At 42.9% G+C, this 10188-nt stretch overlaps 1 protein-coding gene across 1 annotated transcript in view; it reads right to left on the reverse strand.

The window, feature by feature from the left end:
* JADE1 (jade family PHD finger 1) overlaps positions 1 to 10088 on the reverse strand; it is a 274830-nt gene extending 264742 nt beyond the window's left edge. Inside the window, exon 1 of the mRNA XM_075929965.1 lies at positions 9643 to 10088. The gene's annotated coding sequence lies outside the window, so the exon portion shown is untranslated. The remainder of the gene's footprint in view (positions 1 to 9642) is intronic.
* Positions 10089 to 10188: the final 100 nt, after the last annotated feature.

The raw sequence follows: 10188 nt of genomic DNA on the forward strand, positions 1-10188 counted from the left end.
GACTTCAAATTCTGAGTCATGTTTTCAACCTCTTAAATTAATTTGGAAGTGTGAAGTGTGGTAGTAATTAGGTAAGGTATTGATCTGTGAATTCCTTTTCGGGAGATGCAATTCCCCACATAGCCACTGGATGGAGCGTGAGAAACTATTTTTCCCTCATCTCCCCCCCCCCCCCCCCCCCAGATAGCAACCAAGATTCAAAGTACATAATCACCGGAGAAACCTGGTATTCAGAACAATAGAACATTTTCTGAACAAAATATCTGAACCACAAGGGAAAGAAGCAGATGTGTTTCTAATTTTTTATTTAGGACTTATTAGAATCCTGGTACAGCAGAGACCACAATTGTCACTTTCAACTGTCTTTTTTTATATCATGTCAGTAAAAGCCCTAAAATAGATGCAGTTATACTTTCATTACAGTGCCTTACAGTAGTATGGTTTGTTTTTAGCATAAGTACTTATATACTAGTATAATCACGTCACACTGGAATTTTGCTGCTTTTACTATGCCAACAGACTTTATTGCATAGCGAGTCTCAAATGTTACCAGTTAGCAACATTAGAAATGTACAGTTCCATAAAATGAGTGTAAATGCCTACCTAAAGCACATGGGAAGTGATAGAAGCAGGGGCTGAGCCAGCAATAAAACCCTATGCCTTTATTATAAACAGTGTACCTAGGGCTTAATTTGTAATCAAAGAGGTACTGTAGCCAAGATATGATGTTTGTATGATTCATGCAGCATTATATGTGGAATGTGTAAGTAGAATGTTCTAGGATACTATATAGTCTTCAGTTTTGTGTGTGTACCCTAGCAACCACCCTTTCTGACTAGCAGAAAGGAACAGCCTAGTGCCATTGGTAAAAATGCATCAGACAGACTGTTTGTGTATTATTGATGTCAAGGCAGGAAGAGTCCAGAGAAGTCTGAGTTATTTATGGTCACTTATTTCAGGTTGATGTTTCTCGATGTGATCCATGAAACCACTCTGAGAAACCTACTAACTGGCCGCTCTGGTGTGTTTATTTATTGGCTCCACAGCCGTGGAGTCTCACGTCTCCCATATGCAGCCAAGTGGAGCTGCAGCCAAGTGGAGCTAGCGGCCTGGCCCACACTGCTTCCCAAGGCTTCCTTTGACAGCAAATGGTGAACCGAGGCCAAATGGGAGTGTAATCATCATGAGGGTTAGCCAGCAGCCTGGGAACTAAGGGGTTAACTATACCTAACTCACTTAGCCAGTAGGAATGTAGGTAGGGATCTCAAACTAGGACAAAGGAATGGGGGGCTTCCCTCCTTTGTCTGTGGGTGTTTCTCTCCAGCTACTGAGGGAGACAGACATGTCTCTCTCTCTTCAAGAAACAATTCTTCACTTTCTGTAAGTAGGGTAAAGTTTAGATAAATGTTAGGTTTTGTTATTTTATGGTTTGGGAAATAGGATCTGATGTTTTGGCTTTCCTTTATAACTAAGTTCTAGGCCCACTGAGTTTCTCCATGAGTATATTATTTTGGTACTCTTCCATCTAGTTATTATGCTTGCAACAGGAATATTGTGGTGAAAATAAAAGTTCTCTTTTCTTTTTATTAACCTGGTATCGGTTAATTTGTCAGACCTGGTTTGTGCTTTAGGGGTGAGATTTCCCAAGTAGTCTCTCCGATTTCTTTAGCATATTTGAGTGATGGCAGCAGAGATGTTATTCCCAACATCTAGGTTAATATTCTGGGGGAGGAAGTTTTATACCAAAGCCTGGTAAATAAGGTTTTGGGGTACTTTTGCTGGCCCCCACTTCTGCATTTACCATGCCAGAGTGGGGAAGGAGCCATGATAGCGAGCTGCAAGGCTCAGTGGCTGCAGAGCCAGTAAATAAATACACTGGAGCAGTCCGTTAAGTTTCTCAGAGTGGTTTTGTGGATCACTTGGAGAAACGCTGTTTTAGGTTAATACTTCATTCTTTGTACTTTGGAATAGCTTCTTAATCCTTACAAGAGTAGTTTTTAGCAGTTGTAAAAAGAAACTGTTTTAGTAAAATTTGTTTAGCTTCTGTTTAAGTTCTGCTGCTCTATGAAAAAGCTTCTTGCTTTATAAGAAGTTTTCATCTTTAATCATTTACTGTTCTGCGTGTGACTGAGAAGTGCATGTTATGTAAACAAACAAGACATGTCAGTACCAAATGGTTCATGTAGCTGAGGAAGAGGAAGAGATCAGGAGATGCCAGTCAGACTAGCAGGATATGGTGATGACAACTGGAGAATGACAGATTGAGGACCCTAAACCATAGGTACACACCCCTAAAGGTAAGGTAACAAATGAGAGGTGAAACCAGATTATGGCAAAACTCCCAGTGACAACCACTAAAATGCTGAAGAAGGTTAATGAAAAGGAAACCACCAATAACGGAATAAATGATGCCACTTAAAGATTGTCATAGCATGATATTGCAAAATGCATACACTCAAATAGGAACTTACCACTATAAAAATAGGGTACATTGCCATAGTTCCTTGGGTTCAGTCCTGCAAAGCTTTAGAGCATAGGGCTGTGTCCAGAAGAGCCAAGGTTCTCACTCATGTTCAATCTAACTAGCCATGGGGCGGTGGGGGGGGTAAACGCAGTCAAGGGAAGGCATAGCCTTCCCAAAACTGTCTACATGCCTGGCCACCAAAGGCTGGGGCTGCCGCCAGGGAGGGATAGGGGCGCAGTGCATCAGCTAGGCTTCCCTGGCCACCAAGGAGGGCTGAGGTAATAGCCAGGGACAGGATTCCAGCCCGGGATAGGGCTGCAGCCCAGCTATCCCAGCACTCTAGGTGGCCAGAAGGAGTGAGCTGGAGTGGCTTGCCTCCAGAGGCAGGCCTGGGGTGGAGTGAGCTTGCCTTCCCCAGCTGGTCCTTCTCTTACAACCCATGCAACTGGTCATAAGATCAACTCAAGCCACAATAGACTGGTAATTTACAAGTACGGCCCTACCAAATTTATGGCCAAGGAAAATGCATCAGACCATGAAATCTGGTTGCGTGTGTCATGGCTCCTTCCCCACTCCGGCATGATAAAGGCAGAAGTGGGGGCCAGCAAGTGTACCCCAAAGCCTTATCTACCAGGCTTTGGTATACCCCCCCCCCCAAATCTTAAAAACCTAGATCTTGGGAATAAAACTTCCACTGCCACCACCCAAATGTTGATAAAGAAATCAGGGGAAAGATCATTTGGGAAATCTCACCCCTAAAATAAAAATCAGGGCACACAACCAATGCCAGGTTAATAAAAAGAAAAGAAAGAACTTTTATTACTACAATATTCCTGTTACAAGCATGACTAGATGGGAAGGTAACAAAATATACTCATGGAGAAACTCCATGGGCCTAGAACTTAGTTACAAAGAAAAGCCAAAACATCTTTTAAACAGTGCCAGATCTCAGATCCCATACCCAACCCTTAAAACAATAAAGCCTAACAAAACTACCTACATTTTACCCTACTTACAGAAAATGAAGAATGGTGCCTTGGAGAGAGAGAGAGAGACATGCTTGTCCCTCTCTGTAGCTGCAGACAACTCTCTCTGAGAGACAAAAAGGAGAAAGGAAAAAAAACCAAATTCCTTTGTCCCAGTTTGAAAGTCCCACCTACATTCCTACTAGTCACTCCACCTGGCTAGGTGTAGTTAACTCCTTAATCCGCAGGCTGCTGGCTAACCCTCATAATCGTGACTGTGTGTGTGTTTTTACTTGATACTGTAAAGATTTCCCAAACTGAGAGCCCCCCCAAGCCCAAAGACGAGTAGTGTGGGTTGCAAGATTATACAAAGGTCACAGTATTCACACACTTACTTCTGTGCTACCTTCAGAGCTGAGTGACCAGAGAGCAGCAGCTGTTGGCTGGGCCTCCAGCTCTAAAGGCAGCATTAAGTCAGTAGCAATACAGAAATAAGAGTACCAATACCAAGCCATCCTTCATCAGCAGCTGCCACTCTTTAGCTGCCCAGCTCTCCAGACAGCAGCCCAAAAGTAAACGTGGCATCAGATCCACCAAGAGGAGGGGCAAAGAGAGCAACTGCCCTGGAGCTTGTTGATACAGAGAGGTATGGGGTTCCAGACAGTGCTCCTAAAGCAGCACCTGGAGTCCTTTAAATCTCTGCTGGAGCACCATGTGCATTCCAGGCAATTCTGAGGGTTGCCTTGGGAGGCAGGGGTTCCAGCCAGCCCTCAGTACCTCCCACCCCTTTCTGAAGCATGAAACCACTCCCCCACACCTTGTCTAGGGACCCGATGTGACTATCAGCTCCCTTGGGTGGCATGGTATTGCCTATTTCTGCATTGCTGTTGGCAGTGGTTCTGCCTTCAGAACAGAGCGCCTGGCTAGCAACTGTCTCTCTCCAGCTGCCCACCTCTGTGGGGAGCATACCATTAGCAGCAGCACAGGAGAGTAGGAGGCTGATCCTGATACCTCCAAGCTTTGCTCCTTCAACTTAGTGTTGCCCCTTCACAACCCTGCCTTCCCCCTCCCCCTGAGTGAGTGGATTTCACTAGACACTTTAGCTGTCTCTTCCAGCATTCCTTACATTTCTTATAAACATGATGGGGGGCTAGTTTTTCTGCAGTACCAGCATTTACTGTATGGTTTCCTTTAATTTTTGCATCACCACCAATTTCACTTGATTTTACAAACAATTTATCAGTTTCTAATTCCTGTCTTTTGTACCAAATTAGAAGTCACCTTTTCCTTCATACATACTGAACAGCTGTACTTACAGGGCTCATGACATTCAGCTTCCATTTCCTCACTAGCAGCTGTCTCTTCTGGTGACCTGCTGTTAGGAAACTATGTTCTGTGACCAATTCCATAGCCTTCCATCACGTTTTGGCCACCTTTCTTTAATCTCTCTCTACAAGTCCAACTTCACATCTGTAAGTTGGTCTATTACTGTTTTATCCTAAAAGTCTTCATTAACATCTGCATATGCCGGCAAGGCAAGTCTCAACAGGCCCTTTTAGGGTTGCCAACTTTGGATGTAGTTCTGGAGATTTAGTCACATGGCAATCTTTAATTCCTGGGGGTAATCCCAGAGGGCTAGCAATTTTAGGTCCTTTTTCAGTTCTATTTCCCTCCCCTAGCTTGTAGCTGCGCTCAGGTAACCACAGATTGAATTATCCAGATCTAGTACAATCCCTTGAGGTTTAGAGACAGCCATCAATCTTTTTTCGTAGGATAAGTTCTGTAGCACTATCAAAACTGGGCCATTCAAGCTAGCTGATAGAAATTCCCCCTTTCTGTTGATCTTCCCAATCATTTTTTGAGCTCTGCAGTCAGAAAGTGAAATAAGGTCTCGTAGGAGTTTCCCCTCTCAAAATAGTGAGGTTTCTGTTATTTTAGCAGGACAAACACAACTCTGCATTCAGGACCTTTGTGGATTAGAAAAGCTCTCCCATATGCAAGTTCTTGCTGGCCCAACTCCACAGTCAGGTGGCTGACTTCCCCTCTTGCTAGGGTCTGTTTAATTTATTTTCCCAGGTGATTTTTTCAGTACCTTAAGTCCTTGCTGCAGTTCAAAATTAGCAAATTCAAAATTAACTAGAAGGATTTTCTAGTCTTCCTTACTTCAAGGAAGAGGTCTCTCTAAATTGGAAGCATTGCAGCTGGACTTAAGTTGTGGCAGCAACTATGAAGTTTTCAGGCAGATGCTGAAGACTTCTGCCTTCAGGTCACATCAAACTTTTCTGGAAACCTGGGGATGGTACTTTCTGTGAAATCTCCAGCTCTGATTTTAATTCCTTTGGCCATTTAAATTTCTGCTGGCACCTATTATTATTTGTTCAGTCTTTGTTGACTATAGTCTCTCTTTGGAAACTAGGTCCCATTCTCACACCAACATTCATCCCTTTGATTGGGGTGGTTAACCAATATTGAAATCCTTAGGGTTGTTACTATTAGGAGGAGAAATTGATGCAATCTCATTTATTTACAAAAAAGGTACACCAAGTCCTGTTTTTCTTATCACAATAGAAGCTTACCTGTTTCCTATGCTCAAGACTCTAAGCCTCTTTTTGCAGCAATGCAATTCAAATTGCTCAGCTTTCTCTCAATTATTCAACATGTATTTCTCTAGCCATTGTGCTTTCTGTTGCCTTCTTTCATGGTATTAGCCATATCTACTCCCTCACACAGAGCTCTACCAAAGCAATATACTCATCCCTCTGCACTGACATTCAGCCCATAGTGAAACCCCTGTAGCAATATAGGTCACATGCAAGCCTAGTTGGGAGCTGAACTCACTTGGGTGAGTTCAGTTGTCCAGCTTTTTACATTTATCCTGAAAGGGGAGCTATACCATTCATTATCTTTAAGGCAGTTTCTCACAACAAGCAGTCTAATACACAAGACTCCATATTCTCAAAGATCTTTGGGCACCTGCCTCCCTGTGGTAGGTTACTATGCCATCCCAGAATGCCTCCATGGCAAAGTAGGGCTCTGCAGGCATTCCCCTCTCAGAGACCTCTTCAGCAGTTCAGAAATAAATATGTCCAGAGTCCAAACAATACTTTTCCTGGGGTCTAGCTTATACAGTGTAATAAGTAGGCATATGATACTGTTTACAGTTAAACAGCTCATCAGTTAATCTTTGTTAACACGAGCCAGCATGAAAGATCTCAAACCCTATGTCTATTTTGTAAGCTATTATAAATATATATATCTTGGATTTATACTGTGTTATAGTCTTCATTTTAAAAGGAAAATAAATGAACCATCATTTAGTGATGTTAGTCTTGGTAGGGTATATTGTAACTGCTGTGCGTATAGAATATTTCTTGGTTGTGTTATTTATAAAGAAGCATTTAAAATGTAATAGTTGTATGCATGCATAAATGATAGTAAAGACTTGTACCGGATTCAAAAAAGAAAATGAATCCTATTATTTCTAGTTTTAAGTACCCAAAAAGATTCCTATAGAAAATCCAACTGTAGAGTCTTGCAAAGATAGAAATTAATGGTCTGTAAAGGTACTTTTAAATCAGAGAGGAACTGTAGCACAAAATTGTTGAATAGACTTATTCCCTGCTTCATAGGTTACACATGCATCAGTTCAAGTTTGGGTTACAAAGTGAGGGACTTATGCTGCTCAATTAAGTCCTCCCAGGGTTGCCACAAGCAGCATACTCAGACATAAGACTTGGTGAACATATGTTCTAGTTAAGACACTTTGATAGTGAAAAAAAGCCATCTTCTCTTTAGAGATGTTAGAGATTTATTGCAAATGCAACTAAGGGAAATACTGATAACCTTCCTATGAGATTCTGATTAATGAAACTGAAGTAAATAGAATGTCTTAGTGCATGTAGCATACTATAATTCAGAAGAGAAATAATTCTCTGCATATATCAGCAAAAAATATATATATTACAAGAAAAAATATTGAACACTTAAGGCCAAGTAGGAGTGATGCTGCTTGTAACATGATAGCCTTACCTGGAGCACTCTCCTGTGGCACTGCTCCACATGCCAGGAACGCTTATCTTAGTCCCCTGCCCTCCATCAGAGTTCCCCCAATAACTGCACACAAACTTTGTCTCAACACCACCATTCCTCACGGCCACTTTATCATCAAACAAGCTATGGACTGACTTGCGCTAGAAGTCCCAAGCAGTCCATGTATTCAGTAAAAATCCCATGCCATGAGGGGTCACATGCTAGCATATTCCACTGTACCTAGGCTACTTTTTAATCCTCTTCTGTCCCTCTGCTGGGAAAACCACCATCACTTTTTGACTGAAGTGGGTTGCCACACAGAGGAAACCCCCACAGCCTCTGTAGGGAGATCATCCTACCAGGGAACACTCCCCCCAAGCCCTCTCATTCTTTTATAGTCAACTATCACCAGATGTATCACTGGATAAGCCCCTCTAACTCTCCTACCTTCAGCTTTGGTTCTCCAAGTTAAGTATATAACTCTGCTACAGAAGATACTTTCAGTCATTTCTCACCCATGCTCACTAGCTTGACAGGAGGTCACCAACAAGCCTCTCTTGCTGTTATCTTTAGCATTCTCCCAGAATATATTTTATTTCCCTCAGAAGTTAAGACTATTTCTATACCCCTAATTTTTCTTTACCTTTCCTGACAGCCCTAGAAACCCTTACTTACCAAATACTCCCTCCATCAAATCTGAGGGACTAGCTTGTTCAATGATTTTTTATAGTCCCAGTACAACTCTATCCCCTTAATTGGGCCAAGTGAGAACATCTGTTCTGACAAAGGGTCATTGGATATACTTTGTTTAAAAGAACTAACCACCCTATGACAATGTTTTCCCCGGTTCCTACAAATTATTAATTCAGCTGTGAAAAGCCATGGAAAAGCTGAAAGTGATTACCATGGACAAGCATATCGACTAACTCCCAGCAGTGGGAGAAAAGTAACAAGACACACATTTTGATGTGACTGTTAACAGTAAACATGCAAAGCTTAATGAACCACTACAAAATGAAGTAATAATCAGACTAAAATAGTTGCTCAGTAATAATACATAATTAAAAAATGCATTTTTCTATTATGTATGTAACTGAGATTCTCATTAAGGTCTTCCTATAAAAGTACTATTCTTGCAAGCATTCTCACATTGTTTAGGAGTCTCCTCAATCCCTTAAAAATAGGTGATTAATTTCTGAATTTATAGATACTGAAGTTCTTTCTACAGGAAAAAGGCTTGCATCACCTGCATCTTTAGATTGGCTTACCTCTATTGATTCACAAAAGTGGCATGGGATCCTCCACTTCAATGAGCATACTCTAAAACAAACTAAGTTCAGTAAGGCAAGTTGGTGAAGTACCTTTTATTGGACCAAATTCTGTTGATGAGAAAAACAAGCTTTCAAGCTTACATAGAGCTCTTCTTCAGGTCTGAGAAGTGTATTCAAAGCATCACAGCTACATACCAGGTGAAACAAAAATTAACACATATTTCAAGGGAACTTTTAAGGTTGTAGTGGTCAGTTATTTCTCCAGTCACGGGAGAGGAAAAAAAAGCTGGGGAGGGGAGACTGAGTAAATTAGACAGTTGCAATCAGCCATACATCCGTGTCACTGTTCAGTCTATAATTGGTAATGTCTAGCCCAGCTATACATTTACATTCATAGGTGTGTTTTTAAAGGAATTGTGCAGGTTGAGAATGAGGCCCGAGAGGTCACTTAAACTGTGAATGATGAGCAGGTGCTTTTGTCTTGCACCATCTTTCTGTGGGTTCATTTCAGAGCGTAGTGTTTGGTTTCAGCCACAGCAGGTCCCTTGAAATATGTGTTAATTTTTGTTTCACCTGGTATGTAGCTGTGATGCTTTGAATACACTTCTCAGACCTGAAGAAGAGCTCTATGTAAGCTTGAAAGCTTGTCTTTCTCATCAACAGAATGTGGTCCAATAAAAGGTACTTCACCAACTTGCCTTACTGAACTTAGTTTGTTTTAGAGTATGCTCATTGAAGTGGAGGATCCCATGCCACTTTTGTGAATCAATAGAGGTAAGCCAATCTAAAGATGCAGGTGATGCAAGCCTTTTTCCTGTAGAAAGATTTGTGTCCTGCACTAAATGCCCCATTGGCACTGTGATAGGATCTTACGGCAGTGCTCGTGACTGGAATAGTGGAGCTATGCCCTCACCTAGCTGTGCCCTGTAAAACTCCCCTGCTCCGCTCAGCAGGTGCTAGTCTTGTGTGTGTCCTTTGCCAGATCCTGGGGCAGTATGAGGGCCATCCGCAAGCCACCCGCGGGCTGGAGAACCGAGCTGTCCAGCACCGTTATTACCATGGGCTCGAGGCTGGCTGTTCAGTGCAGTAGCCGCGACGCCTTAAGAGCCGCCCAGGGCAAATTCTCAGCAAGGATGAGTTCAGGGCCCACCTGCGGCTCGCGCGTTAAATAGACGTTTCGCGCGCTCCACCGTTGAACTGCCCGGTGGCTCGCGCAGTAGCTCAAAACCCGCGCGCGCCCCAGCGAACAGCATGAGTTTAGCTCAGGCGGGCTGAACGCCAGCCAGCCAGTCTGTCTGTCTCGCTCGTGTGCGCGCGCGAGCTCCTCCTCCTTCTCAGCGGGCTGCGTGTCTCGCGCGCGTTCTGGCGCCCCCGTGCCGGATTCTCAAGCGAGGGCGGTTAAGCAACTGGGCGTGTCTGAGTCTAATTCGTGGGTTTGGCGCGAGCTTGTGAGGGTGAC

Source organism: Pelodiscus sinensis, chromosome 5, assembly GCF_049634645.1.
Source record: "Pelodiscus sinensis isolate JC-2024 chromosome 5, ASM4963464v1, whole genome shotgun sequence".
Taxonomy (NCBI): Eukaryota; Metazoa; Chordata; order Testudines; family Trionychidae; genus Pelodiscus; species Pelodiscus sinensis.